Source organism: Chlorocebus sabaeus, chromosome 11 (assembly GCF_047675955.1).
Source record: "Chlorocebus sabaeus isolate Y175 chromosome 11, mChlSab1.0.hap1, whole genome shotgun sequence".
Classification (NCBI taxonomy): Eukaryota; Metazoa; Chordata; class Mammalia; order Primates; family Cercopithecidae; genus Chlorocebus; species Chlorocebus sabaeus.
The window spans coordinates 125,150,603-125,173,145 of NC_132914.1; the positions used below are offsets into that span (position 1 = coordinate 125,150,603).

Sequence of the window (22,543 nt, forward strand, 5' to 3'; positions counted from 1 at the left end):
AATAAAGGGAAAGAACACAAAAGAGAGAAATGTTAAAGCTGGGTGTCCGGGGGAGACGTCACATGTCGGCAGGTTCTGTGATGCCCCCTGAGCCATAAAATCAGCAAGTTTTTATTAGCAATTTTCAAAAGCGGAGGGAGTGTACGAACAGGGTGTGGGTCACAGAGATCACATGCTTCAAGGGCAACAAAAGATCACAAGGCAGAAGGTCAGGGCAAGATCACAAGGTCAGGGCAAAACTAGAGTTACTAATGAAGTTCCATGTTCTGCTGTGCACACATTGTCATGGATAAACGTCTTAACAGGGTTCAAGAGCAGAGAACAGGTCTGACTAGAATTCGCCAGGCTGGAATTTCCTAATCCTAGCAAGCCTGGGGGCGCTGCAGGAGGACAGGGTGTGTTTCATCCCTTATCTGCAACTGCATAAGGCAGACACCCCCTAGAGTGGCCAGAGGCCCCCCCTCGACGGGAATGCATTCTTTTTCCAGGGCTGTTAATTATTAATATTCCTTACTGGGGAAAGAATTCAGCTACTTCTCTTACCCATTTTTGGTAATAAGAGAAATATGGCTGTGTTCTGCCCGACCCACAGGCAGCCAGACTTTAAGGTTATCTCCCTTGTTCCCTGAAAATCACTGTTATCCTGTTCTTAAGGTGCCCAGATTTCATATTGTTCAAACACACATGCTTTACGAACAATCTGTGCAGTTAACACAATCATCACAGGCGACATTCATCCTCAGCTTACGAAGATGATGGGATTAAGAGATTAAAGACAGGCATAGGAAATTATAAGAGTATTGACTGGGGAAGTGATAAATGTCCATAAAATCTTCACAATTTATGTTCTTCTGTCATGGCTTCAACAGGTCCTTCTGTTCAGGGTCCTTGACTTCCTGCAACATTTCATGACCTTAAGCTCCTTTCTCACCAGACTATTTGTGTCTCTAAGTCTGTCTCCTCTGTCAGGAACTCCTGGGGGTCCCAGTGAAAAGGGTCCTCACCAGCATCCCCCTGGCCTGTGAACCCATAGGATCAACAGTCAGAAGGTGACAGATGGAAGATGTGGCTTCCTGAGCTCTCCTGTAGGGTTGCACTTCATAAAGTCATAGGGGAAGGCTGCTAATATTGAAAGGTTTTAGCATCTATTCTGGACTGTGGTTCTCAGAATTCAGGATCAAAGTTGGGCACTGTGTGTCAAGATATCTGCATAGAAAAGCCATCCTGGCATTCAATGAGGAAAGAAGAGAAATTATCAAAAAATATGCAGTCAGGTCTTAGTATTAAGAATTGTATTTTCTCTCTGTAAAGGCTACCTGAGAATATCCAGAGACTACAGAAGTCGTCAAGCTGACGCATCAATGTTTACATGTAAGTCATTCAAGATGTATCTCACTAGTTTGTGAATACTATACCCCTACCCTTTTGTCTCTATTGTGCTTTAAAAATATTTCCAATAAACCAATTTATGAAGCAGGGACCATAGGAGGAAAAGGTCAGCCCTTCAGCACTGCATTCCATTTTTGGCCATACTCCCAGAAATTATAATTATAACCCAAAACAACAATCCACTCATTAACAATCTGCAAATAGCATGCAGTTCAGGATGAAGTTTCTAAATTGCCTTCAGCCAGAGGACTCTCCAAACCACTTCATTGTCATGATCAACATGGAAAATCAACTTTCAGAGCAGTCTGAAGAACGTGCATATTCTTCTTCTAAATATTGTGAATATTTAAATATCGTACTGAATATCCTAATATTTAAATATTGTATTGAATATCCTAATAGCATATTTTGAAGGTTTGTTTTTCTGGAATACATTTAAGTATAGACAGTTTCATGATTTAGTCATAAACACTAAAAGAAAACAATTATAGCACTTGTCAAATAAATACATAGAACAATTATGCTAGTGGTTCGCCAATCCCACACTGAGAAGCCTTTTTTTTTTTTTTTTTTTTTTTTTTTTGAGACAGAGTTTTGCTCTTGTTGCCCAGGCTGGAGTGCAATGGGGCAATCTCAGCTCACTGTAACTTCCGCCTCCCAGGTTCAAGCCATTCTCCTGCCTCAGCCTCCCAAGTAGCTGGGATTACAGGCATACACCACCACGCCCAGTTAATTTTATATTTTTAGTAAAGATGGGGTTTCTTCATGTTGGTCAGGCTGGTCTTGAACTCCCAACCTCAGGCAATCCACCCACTTCGGCCTCCCAAGAAGCCTTTTAATTAGGAGAAGAAGAAGCCAAACACTGGTCTCCTGCCCTCCTTTAACTCCCCATCTCATGAATTAGATTTTGTTTCATGAGGACACCAAAGAACTCTCATCTCAGTCCTTTCTTCATCAAGGGCTAACCTTGTTTTAGGGACTTAGTAGAGGCGTGCTAAGATTACAGACTCTGAAGTCAAAGTGCTCTAAGTTCAAACATCAGCTCTTGTACTACTTAAGATCTTTCTAAATTCAGCCGATCGTGGTGGCTCATGCCTGTAATCCCAGGACTTTAGGAAGCTGAGGCGGGCAAATCACTTGAGGCTGGGAGTTTGAGACCAGCCTGGCCAACATGGTGAAACCCTGTCTTTACTGAAAATACAAAAATTAGCTGGGCATGGTGGTGCACACGTGTAATCCCAACTACTTGGGTGGCTGAGGCACTAGAATTGCTTGAACCTGGGAGGTGGAGGTTGCAGTAAGATGAGATTGTGCCACTGCACTCCAGCATGGGCAAGAGAGCGAGAGACTCTGTCTCAAAATAAATAAATAAATCCATACAATTCATGTTACTTCCTAACTATTCCATTTCCTCATCTGTAAAAGAGGCATTGAACATATTGTACAGTGTAATTAGATTACAATAAAATAATGTGGGCGAATCAGTTGGCACTAAATAAAAGCTCAGTATATTCAAAAACTTACTATTTTTGTTTGTCTCTGCAATTCATGAAATTAAGAACAAGTAAGTTTTGGGCTGCGATTTGGCTGTATGCTGTCTTATTGGGAAACGCCTGAAACATTTTTTAAAGTACTTTATTGTTGGTTTTAGAAAGTGAGGAAATTAGATTTTTTTTATGGGCAGATATTCCACAATATTTTTAAATCTCTAAACTATGTGCTTATGATATTGTATTTATTACAAATATTTATTTTTAAATATTTTGTCTTGATTATTTTGAAAAATTAAGTAATAAATGAAGAAGCTCGCTAGATTTGCTGGGGATGGGAACTGAGCATGGGGGGTTACTGAGAAGAGCTGCAATTTACTACACATGACTGACACTGTCCACTGGTCAACAGCCACACAAAGGCTCCTCTAACATGCCCTCCTTACCGCTGGCTCAGAAAGCCTGCTTCTACGAATCTGCTACTATTTATTATATTATTGTTTTATTGCTTGAAGAACAGAAAATACAACCAATATTTGGAAAGCCCTAAACAAAATAGATAACTAGGGAAGCATGACTTTCCCTTGTGTGTCCAGAAGCACCAGGTATAAAGTACACAGGACACAATCAGGGGTTAAATGAGAAAGAGACATGTTAGATTTGGTGGTTTGACATGGAGTGCTGAGCTGTCACGAAGATAACAGTGCATTAGATGCAGCATCATTGTGTTCTGAGAAAGTGATCAGATGGATCAGGCCTGTGAGAGGAGAAATCTCTGGGAAGATCCTGTTTAAGTCTGGAATTATTCGTTGTCCAACCAGAAATTCCAGGAACTACTAACAATATGCTGCCTTCATGGATATCCAGAAGCCAAGTGGAAAGGGACTCATTTGCATTTAAATTAAATTTGTATAAATATTTTAGTAAAAATAAATAGAGACAACCGCAGTCTTGCCTAGAGTTGTTCCTCTCTGGCAGGAGAGGGAATAGAAATTGCCTATGTTATTGTGAGCTCTCTCCAGGCACCCAGAGAAGGGCAAGGGGACCCAACCTCTGAAGTAATGCATTTTCCACTGAACTGCATTGTGAGATAGAATGAGTTCAGACTTTCCTTTCCTCTACTTTTTCAAACCAGAATGAAAGATAACCCTATATATTTTCTAGAAATGTCTCAAAATTCTAGAAATGACCTCAGTTAGAACAGAGCAAAATGTGGATCTAATTAAATTCAAGAGATGAGGAGGTGGAGGCAGACTACAAGAATCAGCAATTCAGTTTGCAGTTGAAGCCACCGACTAAGTGCCTGTTCCTGGAACACCAAGCTCATTTCCACTACCTGCTCACAAAAGGACAGGAGTGTTCTAACATAGCAGAAAGAAAGCTTAACTTCAGGTTAGGGAGTGAGAATTTCAACAGGAGGGCAGAGCAAGTCTAGGGTGGGGTCTTGGTCAGGGGGACCCTCTCTGGAATGGCTGTAACAGGGTCTAACCAGGACAGACAGTAAATCTGGTGACTGACAGCTTCCAGATGAGCGGGACCTAAAGGATTTCCAGCCCAGAGGTGTGAGCTTAGGGCTGCCAAGGGTGCAGATGCAGGGCCAGGGCAGCCTTACTCACATCTGCAGCCATCCATTCCCATGAATTCTATGTAAATGGAGCCCCCCGGAGTTGTGCTAGGTGTGGGCGAGGTCCCTGTTGGAAAGTGAACATGGCATAGTCTGGTAATTTTGTCTGAGAGGGTGGCAGTTAAATATCTTCTTCAACCTTCCTTCCAGCTCTGTACGATCAATACTTTTCAATTTCCTAAATTCTAAGTACTCAACTTTCCCCATAAACTGGGTCTTCAAATACTACATCTTGACTTAAAAGATTCCCTCTAACAGGGAAAATGTGTGTTCACTGTTATTGATGGAAAAAGTCAAATTCTATAAAATATTTAAAAAGGTTCATTCTGAGGCAAATATGAGTGACCACGGCTGGCTCAAGGCATAGTATCAAGAGTTCCTGAGAATATGTGCCCAAGGTGATTGGGTTATAGCTTGGTTTTATACTATACATTTTAGGGAGACATAAGACATCGGTCACTACATGTACGGTTTACATCGGTTTGGTCCAGAAAGGCAGGACCACTCAAAGTGGGGACCTGAAAGTCATAGGTGGATTCAAAGATTTTCTGATTGGCAACTGGTTGAAACATTTATTATCTAAAGACCTGGAATTATTACAAAGGAATGTCTGACTTAAGATAAGGGGTTCTGGAGACCAAGGTTCTTATTATGTAGATGAAGACTCATAGGTGGCTATGCTTTGAGGCAATAGATGGCAAATGTTTCCTATCCAGACCTTTAAAATGTTCCGGACCCTCTGGAAAAGACCTAGTAAAGAAAGAGAATTTGCTACAGAATGCAAGTATCCCTCACAAGAGACAACTGTGCAGGACCATTCTAAAGCATGGCAAAGAAATACATTTTGGTGTAAAATACTTTGATTTCCCTCAGAGCCTGCTATCTGTCATGTGATATATGAAAGTCTGGTTGGAATTTGGTAACTTATTGTTACAGAGAGTCTGCTCTATCAGTCTTGAGATCTCTGTTTTAATGTTAATGCTGGTCAATTGTACCTGAACTTCAAAGGGAGGAAGGTATAATGAGGTATGTCCAACCCACCGCCCCCCACTCATGGCCTGAACTGTTTTTTTTTTTTTTTTTGAGACAGACTCTCACTCTGTTGCCCAGGCTGGAGTGCAGTGGCCCGATCTCAGCTCACTGCAAGCTCCACCTCCCGGGTTTACGCCATTCTTCTGTCTCAGCCTCGCAAGTAGCTGGGACTACAGGTGGCCTGAAGTAGTTTTGCAGGTTTCTTTGGAATCCCCTTGGCCAAGAGGGAGCCCTTCCAGTTGGTTGGGTGCTTAGAATTTTATTTTCAGTTTTCACCCCTCATGTTTGTTCATATTGAGGTCTATTTCTCAAATATGTCGATGTTCCTGAAAGTCAAATGATAGGAATATGGCAAATAGCTATGCATTTGATGAGGTGGTGTTTCAGATGGCATGAATTTTTCAAATTTTCCATGTAGAGGAAATGGCTAGCAATGTGAATCTTCATGTTTCCATTTTGAAATGAAGATATGCGCCTGTCATATACTGGAAAATCAATAAAATTCTGTTGAATAAATGTTGTGGAAAGAGGTTTATAAACATTCAGAGGAAAGTTGAATTTTCCTGAAATGATCCCTATTTCAGTTCCAAGGGCTTTATGTATTAAAAAAACATCAAATATTCTTCTATTTTTTTCCGTTACAGCTCTCACAAATGCACGTGTGTTCTGAGAATCAAAGGGTCAGCCTTGGACACATCTGGCATATCAAGTAAAGTATTTCCCTGTAATTTTTGAAGAGATCTGGTATAATGTGTGCTCAAATGTTCTGAAGTGTTCATGAATCACTTAACTTGTGACTGACTCTAGAATTGTTTGTTATGTTTTCCATGAAAACTGTTGTTTACACACACAGAATCTACTGCCTGCTCAAGCCTGCCTAGCTAAGCCATAATGTTTTCCAGGGATTCACTTCTCACCATTACAGCCTTGGACAGGGCAGGTCTGCTTGACCCTGAAGTATCCTAGTTCCCTTGCAATCGCTGTTCAGGAATGTATAGACCTATGACCTTACTAAGATGAACAAGATATAAGGAGAATTTTACTAGGGGAATTCTATTAAAAAGCTTTGCTCTTCTGAAAAAGAGATGTAGGAAGCTACCTGCTGCCTTCCTTATGAGGAGCCTCCTACCTCGTTTGATGGCACTTGGAATTTCAGGTGTCACCTTATCACTAGTCTAAGGAAGACACCATTCTGAGGATGGCTGTGCAGAGAGATGAATGGAACCTGGGACAAGTTGACATTGCTGAACTGTTGACTTTGCCAACTTAGCAACCCCACTCCCTGCTGCTGGATCTTTGGGCTTTCTAAGAGAGAGAATAAGATCCTTCATTGCAGAAGTCTGATGAGCCAGGATTTTCTGTAGCTACAGCTGAAAACATTGAAAAGATACAACTTATTTGTAAATGGCCATGTTTTACAGAAAACTAATTGTATTAGAAAAATTCATTTTCTCCTCAGAAGATCATGAACTTCTTGAGGGCAGAGATTGTATTTTGTGATTCACTGATGCTCAGAACCAGGCACAGTAAGTCCTTGTGATGTTGTTTTGTTTAGTTTTGTTTTCATTAAATTTTGGGATAACTCGTGGTATTCTTAAGGCTGCCCTTCAAGTATGCTATAGCAATTTTCTCTGCTTTGCACTCTGAAGACCATACAGGTGAATAAGATTTGAATATATCCCCAAATAATTTTAAATATAGTAGAAGAGGCAGATGTACACACAAGGTATAATCCATGGAAAAATAGGAAATAGGAAGACCATCATGATATTTTCTATCAAGCAGAATTGAGTTTATCGGCAAATAACCGTGAAATGAATCATAATGGCTTAAACATTAGAGATTGCTTTTCCTCACGTGACAGAATTTCTAGAGGTTACTGGAGTTAGTACAGGAGTTTAGAGGAATCAAGAGAATGTTTTGGAATCCTTTGGCTTTTTCCTTATCATTGAAAAGTGACCGCTGTATCTCATGCCATCACATCCTAATCAACACAAAAATATCTAGAAGAGATGATGCCAGCCATCTCTCTCCTATTATCCATAAAAGTTTGGCAAGAAATGCCCCACAGTGATTTATGCACAGACTTGTAGTTTAACTTAGGTCAAACAATCACTCTCATCTTTAAAGATGACCTGACAAAAGGAGAAGAAGTCTGTCAGTCACCTTGAGTTAGCCTCAACACTGCCCAAACAAAGAACGGGCAATTTTGAGCTTAAGAAGTAAAAGGGACTGAGAAAATAGACAGCTATTAGAGAATGCCACCTACCTGATGTATGACATTGAGCTGGAGCCTGGAAACAGTTGAGGTTGGAGAGGGAGGTAGAACGAGATTATGAGGCTGTGGCTGGGCTGAGTAGCTCTGTCTATTCTCCAAGAGCAAAGGGGAAGAACATGGTCCCATGATGGTACACCCTGGGCACACTCAAAGACTGTGAGAAGGAAAGAGGAATTAATTTCATTTAAACATGATCACTTGACAAGACGTCCACACTATGATATCTACAGTAGGTTTTACATGTTTTGTCTTGGAACTTGTCTTAGACATTTAGGTACTGAAAACACTAAGATGAAGAAGACAGAGAATTGCTTCATGCTTTTATTTCCCCCCACACCCCCAAAAAGGAAGTTGTTTAATAAAGTTGCTCGCCTCTGGAGGAATAAATTGTAAATGGGATTTAAGTTTTCATTAGTAGCGTATTATTGGGTAGCTATGTAGAGGTAAAGAACTTCAAGTTTAACCAGGACATTATCTGAATTTCCCAAAATAACAATTTTAAACATAACTCACTGTTACTAATGTTTGAAAATGCAACTTCACAAATTAATTGGGATATAATTCATAGACCACACAACTGTGCATTTAAAGGGTACAATTAAATGGTTTTATTAGGTTCACAGCTACCAGCAAAATCTGATTTTAGAACATTTTCACCCCGCAAAAAGAAGCACTGTGCCCATTGCCAGCCACTCCCATGACCCTCCATCTCTACCCTCCAGGTGCTAAGTAACAACTAATTTACATTTTGTCTCTATAATTTTGCCTATTCTTGACATTTCATACAAATAGAATCACATAACATATGATGATCTCTTGGGACAGGATCCTCTCATTTACCATAATGTTGTTAAGGTTCATCCTTGCTGTAGGATGCATCGGTAATTCATTTTTTTAATGGATGAATGTTATGCTGTTGTCTAGATAGACCATAGTTTGTTTATGCATTCAAGTGGAGAGACATTTGGGTGGTTTTCATTCCATGATTGTTATGACTATATTGCTCTGAAAATTCTTGTACAAGCTTTTGTGTGCACACATTTTCATCTTTCTTAAGTGCATACCTAGGTGTGGAATTGCTGGGTCATTTAGTAACTGTGTTTAGCTTTTTGAAGAACATCCAGCTCTTTTCCAAAGTGGTTGCATTATTTTACATTCTCACCAGGACTTATGAAGCTTTCCATTTCTCCACATCCTCATCAACATTAGTTGTTACTTGTCTTTTCATTGTAGCCACCCTAGTAGTTGTGAAGTATAACCTTACTGTGGTTTTGATTTGCATTTCCCTAATGGCTAACGATGTTGAGCATCTCTTCCTTTGCTAATTGTCCATCTGTGTACTTTTTTAAAAGAGAAATATCTTTTCAAACACTTTGTCGGAGAATGACATTCACTGGGGCAGGAGGCAAGGGTGAATGAGGCTAGAGATGGAAAGAGCTACACCCACGTCTGAGCTTGATAGGATCTGTCATGTTTTGTCCATTTCAGGTATTCTCACTGGTGACTTACACGCTAGAAGTTATTGAGGACCCCAAAGGTGTTTTGTTTCTATACCTCAGGTGCATCTATATTTAATATATTATTAGAACAATATTATATGATTATTATACTAATATATAACATTATTAATACAATATTAAACATTGAGATATTCAAAGTATTTGTTATTTCATTTAAAACTAACAAAAACAAACCTATTAAAAGTGAATATACATAAAATATTTTTATGAAAATTACATTTTTCAAAAGAAAATTACTCTGAGGATACCAGCATCATACTATAGTTTTGCAATTATGCATAATGTTTTCTTTAATAGAAGACAGCAGGATTCTCATCTCTGCTTCTGCATTCCATCTGAGACAAGATGTTTGAATTGAAGCAAACGAGAAACATAAAAAAAATGAAGTAAATAAAGAAGCTATGGCTTCACCCCAGTACATTGTTGGCAGAAGAAACAGAGGCAAATCCAGGAAACTAAAGGAAAATCAGTGTTGCTAGAGAGAGATACGGAACTGGAGCCTGGAATGAGGTGAGGCTGGAGAGGGAGGTAGGACAAGACTTTGAGGCTGTAGCTGGGCTGAATGGCTTTGTCTATTCTCCAAGAGCAAAGGGAAGAACGTGGCCCCATGACAGTGCGTTTTGGGCAAATGAGACTTCTGAACTGGGGACCTTGAAACAGGAGGGCCCACATTAGCAGCCATGTAGGAAGCATCTGTTCAGTGGCAGAATGCAAAGAGGATGGTAGGGGGGCACTGCCTCCCCGTGTAACCGCAATAGGTCCCTACCCAACACATGCAGCAAGTCAACACCTGGAGGCATGGGGTTGCAGCAGAGAAAGGGCTTTAATCATAAGGCCACCAAAGGAGGACGTGGGAGGAAACCTCAAATCCGTCTCCACCAGGAATTTGGGGCTAGGGTTTGAAGAGATTTGGAGTGGGCTGAAGGGTAGAAATTGTTGATTGGTTGAAGAATGCAGGGCAAAGCCATGGGCCGGGGAGGGGAAGAAGCTATATTCTCATGCTGATCTCATTCTTCTGTGGGGGGTCTACACACTAGTTGCTAGAATTTGGGGTCTGAAAAACATCCTAAGCAATCCGTAAACAGAAGCCCCATGAGCTGACTGTCAGACGTCCTGTCGACAGGAGCAATGGGAATGCAAGTCAATCCTTCAACGGTCTCATGACCCTGTGTCCAAAATCCTGTCTGTAGGAGCAACAGGAAAGCACCAGGTGAGGACCTGGTGCTACTGGACTTCTAGCAACAAGGAAGGGGCCAGAGTACAGCCTGAGGCATCCCTACCTGTAACTCTATTTCTGTCCAAAACCATACAAGGTTTTTCAATTCTTATCAATCCTAGGGGGATGGCTTCACTCAGTGCCTGGCATGGGAAAGGCTGCTGAGGTCAATAGTGACAGCAGCGGCAGCCCTGGCAGTGGAGGAAGTCACCATGGGTGACTGAGAGGTGTCTCTTTCCAAGTTCTGTGCTGAGTGCACATTGCAGTTTGTTTTTTTTTGCAGGAAGGAGATTCCGAAATTGAGTTTAGCATGCAAGACATTTATCTGGGAGTGTCCTTGATATAAATATCTGTGGGAAAAGGGGGAGAAAGCTGGCAGAGCAGGATGTTGTGCTTGGAGGTGGTCCTGGAGGCCTCAGCCCATTCTGTTTGTGCTCAGGAGCCCACATGGCCTGTCAGAGCTGTGCTGCATCAGGTCCGGCATTTACTCCTCAGCAATGGTAACCACCCAAGAGGTCCACCTTGCCTAAACACAGTGGATTCATCAAGACAGAGGAATTGCAATAGAGAAAGAGTAATTCACATAGGTACAGTTGTATGGAAGACCTGAGTTTTATTATTACTCAAATCAGTATCCCTGAGCATTTAGGGAGTAGAGTTTTTAAGGACAACTTGGTGGTTTGGAGGAAGCCAGTGAGCCAGAAGTGTTGATTGGTCAGGGATGAAATCACAGTGAGCCAGGAGTGCTGATTGGTCAGGGATGAAATCACAGTGAGCCAGGAGTGCTGATTGGTCAGGGATGAAATCACAGTGAGCCAGGAGTGCTGACTGGTCAGGGATGAAATCACAGTGAGCCAGGAGTGCTGATTGGTCAGGGATGAAATCACAGGGAATCCGAGCTGTCTTCTTGGGCTGAGTCAGTTCCTCGGTGGGGGTCACAAGATCAGATGAGCCAGTTTATCATTCTGGGTGGTGCCAGCTGATCCATCAAGTGCAGGGTCTGCAAAATGTCTCAAGCACTGACATTAGGGGCAGTTTAGGGAGGGTCTGAATCTTGTAGCCTCCAGTTGCATGACTCCTAAACCATAATTTCTAATCTTGTGGCTAATGTGAGTCCTACAAAGGCAACGTAGTCCCCAGGCAAGAAGGAGGTCAGCTTTGGGAAAGGGCTGTTTCCATCTTTGTTTCAACTATAAACTTTGTTTAAACTATATAAAACTATGTCCTTGTTTAAACTGTAAACCAAGTTTCTCCCAAAGTTAGTTCAGCCTAAGCCTAGGAATGAAGAAGGACAGCTTGGAGGTTAGAAGCAAGATGGAGTCTGTTAAGTTAGCTCTCTCACTGTCTCAGTCATAATTTTGCAAAGGCGGTTTCACGATTATTACTATTATTGACTATGAGCCACCCCTAAAAGGGCATGACCTTGGTGGGAAAGATTTTCTTCATTGGCAATAATACAGGCAAGATTTGAGGGCTGTCTTCCGGTCATTTGTAACCTAAAGCTGAGCTACACGTGTGGGATCAGGCGGTCTCGGGTCCACATGCCCCTGTCACCATGGTGTTTTAAATACTTCATCTCATTTGCTCTTCATATCAACCCTACGAAGCAGTGACTTTATTTTCCTTTTCGACAGGTGAAGAAACAGACTCAGAATAGTCCTTGAGCTTGCCACTGGGAAGTAAAAATCAATTGCTTGAATAAATGTAAGGACTCAGGTAAGAGGCATGGGTACAGACCAAGACAGCCCTAATGTCCCTCTTGGTTTAACTCTTCTTGCTGCCTCCGGGTCCCTGGTTTCCCTATTCTTAGAGCATTTACTTTAGAAGACTTGCCACTGGGGCTCTTTCTCTGCCCCTTGGAGATGCAAATCTGTTCCAAATCCTCCTGCCAGAGTTAAAAACCTGGCCGGTCTTTCTCAAGGACCTGGGAGCCATTCCTTTGAAATATAGTCATCCAGGAACATGGGCTGCCCTCTCTCTCTGTCTCTGTGGGAGGGAAGGAGCCTAACTTCAGCGGAAATCTTGCTCCAAGTGTTAAAATTCCCTCTTGTAGTAAAGATACGAGAAAGTTCACTTTTTCTCTGGGGAAAGCCGATTCACCAAGAAGGATGGCCTACAATTCCCTGACCCCGGGTTTTCACACACACGCACTTCAGAGGAGCTGTGCTCAAACTGAGTTGAGTTCTGGTCTCTTTACCGTATTGCAGTAGCTTTGAACGAAGCCTTCCGTAACTCTGCCCAGTGCAATTTAGTTTTGACGGTTCCGTTCAAAACCGTGGGCTGGAAGATACGCTGGAATCAGGTTTAGAAACTCTAATGCATAGGTGAATGAGATAGGCAAGGAGAATCTGGCCATATACAAGATGGAATGGGGAAGATGCTGGAAGGTGGAGACCCCACTAGGGGAGTGAATAGCGTCCCCCAAAAATTATTTCTGACACCCAACTTCTGGCACCTATGAGCCTTATTTTGGAACTAGGATTTTTGCAGGTGTAATTGAGCTAAAGATCTTGAGATCATACCATCCTTGATTTAGGGTGGGCCCTAAATCTAAATATTGGTGTCCTTATAAAATAAAGCAGGGGAAGATTTAAGACACAGGGAAGGAGACCTGTGAAGACAGAGGTGGAGACGAGAGTGCAGCTGCCACCAGCCGAGGCAGGAAGACCTAGAGGCAGCACAGGCAAGGGAGGATCCTCCCCTAGAGCCTTCAGAGAGAGTGTGACTCTGCCGGCCAAACTTCCAGCTTCCTGTACTGTGAGAGAATCAACCTGTATTGTTTCAGGCCGTTTGTTGCGTCTGCCTCAGGAAATGAAGGCACCCATCTAAAAGCTCCATGGTCGTTACTCTGAAGAAATGTGTTAGTAGATCCCTTAGATTTGCCAAAAAGTGCCAGAAGTCTGTCATTTGTTGTCAGATCCTTTTATTTTTAATTTTATTTTTTTAATTCTTAATTTTTATTTTTTATATTTTATTATTTATTTATTTTGAGACAGAGTCTCACTCCATCAACCAGGCTGGAGTGCAGTGGCAGGATCTCAGCTTACTGCAGTCTCTGCCTCCCAGGCCAAGGGATGCTCCCACCTCAACCTCCTGAGTGGCTGAGACCACAGGCACTCCCCACCACAACAGGCTAATTTTTTGTATTTTTGGTAGAGAGGGGATTCACTATGTTGCCCAGGCTGGTTTTGAACTCCTGAGCTCAGCAATCCACTTACCGCAGCCTTCCAAAGTGCTGGGTTACAGACTTGGACCATCACACCTGGCCTTAGATCCTTTTATTTTTAAATGTCAGCAAACAACTGATGTTTTTTCCTCAGTTCTTTGCAGGCCGGCATGTAAGGGGGAAACCAGGTAAGAAACAAGCCTCCGGGGGCAGGCACAGGCTCCAAGTATCACATTAAGAACCTAGATTTGATTTCGAATTTGAGCTGCATTGAATTGTTCCAGGTGAGTGGTGAGTTCTGCCTGATGGGGTGACAGTTGTTGGTCCTGAATATGTTTACTGTTCTCCTAATTCAAGGTCAGAGGGAGCATCTTTTTTTTTTTTTTTTTTTTTTTTTTTTGAGATGGAGTCTCGCTCTGTCGCCCAGGCTGGAGTGCAGTGGTGCAATCTCGGCTCACTGCAAGTCTGGCCTCCTGGGTTCATGCCATTCTCCTGCCTAAGCCTGCTGAGTAGCTGGGACTACAGGCACCCACCAACACGCCCGGCTAATTTTTTTTTGTATTTTTATTAGAGACGGGATTTCACTGTGTTAGCCAGGATGGTCTCAATCTCCTGACCTTGTGATCCACCTGTCTCAGCCTCCCAGAATGCTGGGATTACAGGTGTGAGCCACCACGTCCAGTGGGAGCATCTTTTGCTACTTAAGACGTGGACCTGTGTCTCAGCCTAGAAGTGTGAAAGAATGAACCTGGATAGTTGAGTAGAAGGCACATCACACAAAACACTGAAACTGCCTTTGCAAAAGTTAGAGCAGTGAGAGAAGTCATGTATGGTTGACTCCATCTTGCCTCAAGCCTCGCAGGCCAGCTATCTGCACTCATTCCGGAGCACAGGCCAAGCTAACGATGGGAGGAATTTATAGTTTAACTGAGAGCAAGGATGATTAATAGTGCCTTCCTAAAACTAATTCCTCCTTGCTCAGGGACCAAAAACTGATGAAAGGCCTGAAGATGAGGATCATGGGAGGAGTCTGAATTCTGCTAAAATGTAGGCATCGTTTCTATCATCCTTACTACTCAGGAGTCATGTGGTCAGAGGTCACAAGATTTGAGCCGCCCCCAATTGCTCCTATGGATAACTTCGCTACTATAGAGCCTAAGATTGATCTCTCAAGATGTTTTTCAGACCTTTGCATTCTGGCAATCAACTGACCTCACCTGGACTCATGAGTCATGACTGAACTTGTCCTGTGGCCCCACCTGGAGATAAACTCCGCACACAAGGATCATTTTCCCACACTTCTATGATTTCATATCCAACCAGTCAATGGCACCCATTTTCTAGCCTCCTGTTCACCAAAGCATCTTTGAAAAATCCTAACCTCTAAGCCTCCGGGAAGACTGATTTGAGTAATAACTCTGTTCCCTGCATGGCTGGCCTAGTTTCAATTAAACTGTTTCTTTACTGCAATACCATTGTCTCAGCGAATTGGTTTTGTCTGTGCAATGGGCAAAAAGAACCTGTCTGGTGAGCATCTCCACACATTCAGGAATTGTCTATCTAAGACAATGGAGTTATTTTCACCCTCAACAAATGTCTCAACTCTGTGACATTTTAAGCAAATCTTAACTTTGACTTATGAATTCAAGAAGGAAAAAAAAAGTAAGAAACTGTGATTGTAATAGTTCCTCTGGACGTCCTCCCCACTGGAGACAGGCTCCCTTGCTGTTGTGTGGTCACTGTTCTCATTAACCTAATGAAATCTACACTTGCAAATGAAGTCCTGGGGTCCGGACTAAATGTTCAGAGTCTGGCCACATGCTAATATTTCATGTGCTAGCCCATATCTTTAAATAGACTCATGGAAATGTGTTAAATGATATAACAGAATAAAAATCAAGCTTAACTTAAAGATGAGTCTTTTTTTTTTCTATATGAGGAAATAAAGCAATTGAACATTTCTTTGCACTTTATGTTAAATTAAATCCTAACACATATAGAAAAAAGAAATAATGCACTCTGATGATGAAGGAACTGAGTGCCAGGGTCTTTTTTTTTTTTTTTTTTTTTTTTTTTTTGACAGAGTCTCGCTCTGTCACCCAGGCTGGAGTGCAGTGGTGGTGTGATCTCGGCTCACTGCAACCTCTGCCTCCTGGGTTCAAGTGATTCTCCTGCCTCAGCCTCCCGAGTAGCTGCGACTACAGGCAAGTGCCACCATGCCTGTGTCAGCCAGGATGGTCTCGATCTCCAGCCAGTGTCGTTTTAGTGAATGAAAACAGTGAATCAAAACCCACAAAAGACCATTTTTGGCAATCAATTGGTTTTTATTGTATTTGAAGATAATCTCAGCCATTTGCTTTGCATTGGAATTCATTTTGTTTTGATCTGTTTTGCTAACAAATCAGATATTCAGTTTTGCGCACCCCAGGGGCAGGCAGCACACCTGTTTTATAAACCGGTGTCTACCCATTGCTTTGCAGAATACCAGACATGGGTGCTACAATCCACGTAGTGTTGAGGCAGTGAAGTTTGTGTTCCAGGGACTTCAGAATTCCTGAATGTACTAGTGTTGATAAAAGGGGATGAGATGAAGTAGAACGATTGTAAACTTAGAGGTTGGTAACATCTGTCCTAGCCCCTTGTCTGCGGTAAATCTCAGGAAAACAGTGTGCCCTTCTTGGGTTTCATTATCTCATCTGTAAATGAAACTGTTAGACAATGTCAGTACAGAGGACATGTGCTTTGGCTGGAATGTGAGATAATTTTAGGTGTTATCAATCTTAATGTTAAATAATATGCCCGGATGCAGTGGTTCACGCCTGTAATCCCAGCACTTTGGTAGGCTGAGGTGGATGGATCACGAGGTCAAGAGATCCAGACCTTCCTGGCTAACATGGTGAAACCTCATCTCTACTAAAAATACAAAAATTAGAGCACGCCTGTAATCCCAACTACTCGGGAGGCTGAGACAGGAGAATTGCTTGAACCCGGGAGGCGGAGGTTGCAGTGAGCCGAGGTCGTGCCATTGCACTCCAGCCTGGTGACAGAGCAAGACTCCATCTCAAAAAAAAGAAAAAGAAAAAGAAAAAAAAGTTAGATAATATTATGAGGAATAATTTCCCATTAGCATCTTCTTTTTTCCTTCTGGTGATACAGAAGGATCATCTTTTATTTTAATAGCATTTTTTTACACTTTTTGAGCTCCTATTTAAAAGAACAAATCCATGTTCAGAATTTTGGAGGTATGATTATGTAGGTAGAGCTCTATGAAATTGCTCATCTTTATTATATTTATTTTTGTGGCAAGATGTAGTCATTTTTTTCACTTAGAGTTTAAGAAAAGGTTCATTTTTAAATAGATGAATTTAAACGCAACAGTGTGTCAATTTATAGATAAATACTGAGAAACAGAATAGGTAGAACTTAGGAGTGGCACATTTGCTGGTAGTGCATAAGTCAGTGATATTCATGGGATCCTGCAGGCTGGTGTGTCAGGACGCTTGTCATCTTAAAATTGGACCTCTCTTGTCTATTGTGTATTCACCTTTCTTTCGAAAAGTGCTGTAGTTTTCTTGGAAGTGGAAAAATAAATATACCTAAACACACACACAAACAAAAACTGCATGGATCAATTTCTCTTGCAGATAGACATCACCATGTGACTCAACAGCAGCCAATAAGATGGAAATAAAGGCTATGAAGTTATCGGATGGCATCTACAAGGAATACTTAGATGAGGAGGTGACTCTGGTGGCAATTGTTCTTTTGTCTTTCTCACCTTCCTTCTTGCCCTGTCTGGGATGCTGAAGTGATGGCTGGTATACAGATGCCCTCTTGTGATGTTGAGATAAACATGAGAATAAAAGTCAGCGATTACAGATGGCAGAGAAGAGAGAGAAAGATAGGATGTAGGTGGATATTGATGGAACTAAGTTTCTATTATACAAGTTCTACCACTAACCTCTGGACTTTATGATATGTGAGGGAGAAATAAACTCCTATTTTAGAAGAGATCTATGCTACCTGCAACTGAACGGAATGCCTAGTTGGCACATCCTATGTGCTCCAAACCTTCCTTAATTTCTTTGTGTGAGGCATACTTAGCCTTTACCCATTATTCTGTTCACATCCATTCACTCAAACGGCCTCCCAACTCTTTAGTAAAGAGTTTACTATAGTTTACTCTATTACCAAGGCAGATTCTGGAGCAAGCCCCACAAATCATAGGTTGAATATCCACTCATCACAAGAGAGAGATTTGAAGATACTTCTATCCAAACACATTTTAAATTTCCAGCATCTTTGGTGGACGTTTGTGGTGGTTGATAAGGTTTAAATGACTTGTGATTCAAGCTCCATATTACAATGTAACCGTGCAAGAGTTCGTGTTTTTTTTTTTTTTAAATTTATTTTACTTTAAGTTCTGGTATACATGTGTAGAACATGCAGGTTTGTTACATAGGTATACATGTGCCATGGTGGTTTGCTGCACCTATCAAACCATCACCTAGGTTTTAAGCCCCACATGCATTAGGTATTTGACCTAATGCTCTCCCTCATCTTGCCCCCAAACCCCTGACAGGGCCCAGTGTGTGATGTTCCCCTCCCTGTGTCCATGTGTTCTCATTGTTCAACTCCCACTTATGAGTGAGAACATGTGGTGTTTCATTTTCTGTTCCTGTATCAGTTTGCTGAGAATGATGGCTTCCAGCTTCATTCATGTCCCTGCAAAGGACCATGAATTCACTATTTTTTATGGCTGCATAGTATTCCATGAGTCTGGATTTGTTTATAGATAGAGCTGGATGTGCCTTAGCTATATCTAATGGGTTTTGACATGTTATATCAATTTATTACTGCTTTTGTAAATGAATATATTAAGAAGAAAAATTACAAATGAACCCTTCTTTACAAACTTTTAGGATAAGCAAGTTCGTTATTAAAAAATGGATGTTTGCAACATACAGAGTAATTCCTTTCAGGAAATTAAAAATGATTAAAAATTATAATCATTTTGATCCCATTCAGATATTATATATTTAACTGTGAGATAATTCTCAGACATAAATGTCAACTTTTTAAAAATGTTAAATAAATTAAATCAAAATGTCCACTCTAAAATGAAAAATTAGCTCCAATTATTTCTTCTTTTTAAATTTTTCCTTATAGTTGTAAAAATAAAGTGAATATTTTGGCTCGTTTCCTCATTAAAGTTTGACTTTTCCAGTCACCAGTGTTTTGTTCTTTCTTACAAATGCTTATGTGCCTGGAATGAGAACATTACCCTGTAGGGCATTTGGTGGTGGAAATCCTTCCAATGAGGGAGCAAGCAGGATGCCAGCTTAGAATGATTATAGAGGCAACAAACTCAAATGTTAATAGGTGTTGAGGAAAGGAGTGTGAGTGGGTTTGGAGGGTTGATCATAAGGCAATAGGGAGTGGTGAGGACTGTGGCAAACAGGGGAGCTTCTGCTCTGCCTAATGTAGGGCACCCGGGACACAACTTCAGAGGCTTCTTTTTTTGTGACATCTTTCAATATGTAGGGAAGAGTGAAAAAAAATCTTGCTTTTTAAACTCTGTCATAACAGCAACATAAAATACACTTCTGTGACCTATATCCAATCTGTGTGTCTGTATGGGACTCGGTGACCTCAGTCCCTTAGGACTAGTGAATTATCAGAGATGTCAGGAAAGAACAGGCTGGGTACAAGTGGAAGGTGACTTCTGGTCTCAGAAGAATAAAAAAGACAAAGAGATGAGATCCCATCTTTCAATGTACCTTCTGTGTTTGAAGTGAGTCTAATAGCTGGAATAGAGAATGAGTTAAAGCTAATAAAAGTTAGAATGTTATTAATCCAATTTTAATTGTTACCAGAAAATAATGCCATTCTTAGTTATCACCAACCTTCCAATATAAGAATATTTCTCCTAATTTTCTTCCTCTCTGCCCTTCACTAAACATAAATCCAGAACCATGAAAGTCAATTCCTTCTCCCTGGCACTGCTACTCATGACCCATATTAAGTATTCAAGTCTTCTAAATTATTTTACTCCCCATACAAAGAAAATAGCATTAGTATTTATAAGTGAAGACAACTCCAAATATAAATGACAGAACTCTAACTCAACTTAACCATAAAGATGTGTCTTTTTTCACCTAACAAGAAGTCAAGTAGGAATGCCTTTGGGGGAAGTTGATCCAAGGGCTAAATATCGTACCCAAGGCCCCAAGTTCTTTCCATCTCCCAAATCCTTCATTCTTGGTGATGAGTTTGTCCTCACAAGGGCTGCAGATGGCTGTAGCAATCCTAAGTGTCTCATTCAGACATAATAGCAGGCACAAGAAATGACTATTTCATCCTGTGCCTCTTTCTTAGGAATCTGGACCTTTCTCTCCCGGGTACCCACAAACAGAACTTCCTTGTCATTGGCCAAAATTGAGTCACATAACCCTTTCCACCCTCACTGGAAATGAGGATAGAATTAGCCCATCCCTCAAGTTGGAGTGAATTCAGATTCTCCTGGGGTAAATGCTGTATGTAGAAAGAGTAGATGTCTTAACCAAATCACAATTCAGGACAACAGTTGGTGGATAGGTAACCAAAGTGTGCATAGGATTATTATCACAATTTTGGGTTCTATCTTCTAGCCTCCTGTTTTCCAGTTTTTATAAGCCAACCAGCTTGACTATGCCAGCTCATTCTTGTTTCTTGATTTCACTTAAAACAAGACAACCTAGAGATTCTACTTGAAGCCAAACAATAGCAACATAAAAGAAAAGTACCGAAAAATAAGCCTTGCAAAAATCCAAAACGCTGACAACACCAAATGCTGCTGAGGAGGTGGAGAAACAGGAAGTCTCATTCATTGTTGATGGGATGCAAAATAGTACATTCACCTTGGAAGACAGTCTTGCAGTCTCAAAATCTAAGCATACGCTTACCATACAATCTAGCATTCATGATCCTTAGAATTTACCCAAAGAAACTGAAAACCTGTGTCCACACAAAAACTTACTCATGAATGCTTATAGCAGTTTTATTCATAATTAACAAAATTTGGGATGTCTTTCAATAAGTAATGGATAAGTAAACAGATATATCTGAACAATAGGATATTATTCAGCTTTACAAAGACATGAGCTATCAAGCCCTGAAAAGCTACCAAAGAACTTTAAATGTGTATTACCAAAAGAAGCCAATCTAATTAAAGGAAATAGTGGAAAAGGAATAAAGGAAATAGCTACAATCCGTTTGATTCCAACTATGTAACTTTCTAGAAAAGGCAAATTAAAAAGATAAGTGGTTTCCAGGGACTGGGAAAATGTAAATGTAAGTGTATGGAGCACCGAAGACTTTCAGAGCAGAGAAACTACTCTGTGTGGTAATATAATGGAGGGTACAAGTCATTATATACTTGTCAAAACCCCTAGAATGTACAACACCAATGGTTACTGACGTAAGCTGTGGACTTTGGGTGATAAGGATGTATCAGTGCTGGTTCATCAATTGTAGCAAATGTACCACAATCGTAACAAACAATTATAGGGACGTTGATAGTCCAGGAGGCGGTATCCGTGCATGGGTTGGGGCAGGAGGTATGCAGGAGCTTTCTGTCCATTCCGTCATTGGGCTCTGAATTTAAAATGGCCCTAAAAATAAAGTATTTTTAAACTTTTTTTCACTCTGACTTTTATTTTAACTTTTATTTTAAGTTCAGTGGTCCATGTGCAAGTTTATCATATAGGTAAACCTGTGTCACAGGAGTTGGTTATACAGATTATTTCATTTGGTACGCCTGTTTCACCTAGGTATTAAGCCTAGCACCCATTAGTTATTCTTCCTAGTCCTCTCCCTCCTTCCACCCTCCACCCTCTGGTAGGACCCTGTGGCTGTTGTTTCCCTCTATGTGTCCATGTGTTCTCATTATTTAGCTCCCATTTATAAGTGAGAACATATTGTATTTGGTTTTCAGTTTCTGTGTTAGTTTGCTAAGGATAATGGCCTCCAGCTCCATCCGTGTTCCTGCAAAGGACACAATCCTGCTCCTTTTTATGACTGCATAGTACTACATGGTATATATGTACATTTCTTCATCCAGTCTACCATCGATGGGCATCTCGGTTGATTCCATGTCTTTGCTGTTGTGAGCAGTGCTGCAATGAACATTAGCATGTGTGTGTCTTTAAGATTAGAATAATTTATATTCTTTTGGGTATATACTCAGGAATGGGACTGCCGGCTAGAATGGTGGTTCTGTTTTTAGGTCTTTGAGCAGTTGCCACACTGTTTTCCACAATGGTTGAAGTAATTTACACTCCCACCAACAGTGTTGAAGTGTTCTTCTGTCTCTGCAATCTCACCAGCACCTGTTACTTAAAAATCATGTTCTTCAGCCATCCCATTTTTAAAGGCAAAAACTGAGGCCCAGCTTAACAGGAGTGAATAGGTCAGAGGAGACTCCAATCTCATTCTAAGTGCCCTGAGTACATGGATGTCCACTGCAAACTGGAAGAAAACTGCTGGGAAGTTTTCTTCCTTCCATTGGGAGGAAGAGATTATGATAATGCCCTTCCACCTATGCCTGTTACTTGTATTTCTGATCCAGATAAAAGCATGACATTAAAAATGGATTTGTAGGGAATTTGTGTTTTGAATCATCAGCTGATTTTTTCCTTGGTATTTCTTCTTAGTCTTCACTCTTTTTTACATTTGTGAGGTCAATTCAGCTAGCATTCATGGCATTGGAGAAGAGATGATATGCCAAAGAAAAACCTCCTGGGTATTAAAATTCTGAATTCTAAAGTAACTCAGAACATATAATTTAA

At 41.0% G+C, this 22,543-nt stretch overlaps 1 long non-coding RNA gene across 1 annotated transcript in view; it reads left to right on the forward strand.

Annotated features, from left to right (window-relative positions):
- The window catches only part of LOC103239382 (uncharacterized), a 38,289-nt gene extending 19,344 nt beyond the window's left edge, over positions 1–18,945 (forward strand). The window contains exons 2-5 of the long non-coding RNA XR_012094703.1: positions 1,312–1,371; positions 12,184–12,265; positions 16,196–16,330; positions 17,360–18,945. This is a non-coding gene — a long non-coding RNA (uncharacterized lncRNA). The remainder of the gene's footprint in view (positions 1–1,311; positions 1,372–12,183; positions 12,266–16,195; positions 16,331–17,359) is intronic.
- The last annotated feature ends 3,598 nt before the right edge of the window (positions 18,946–22,543 follow it).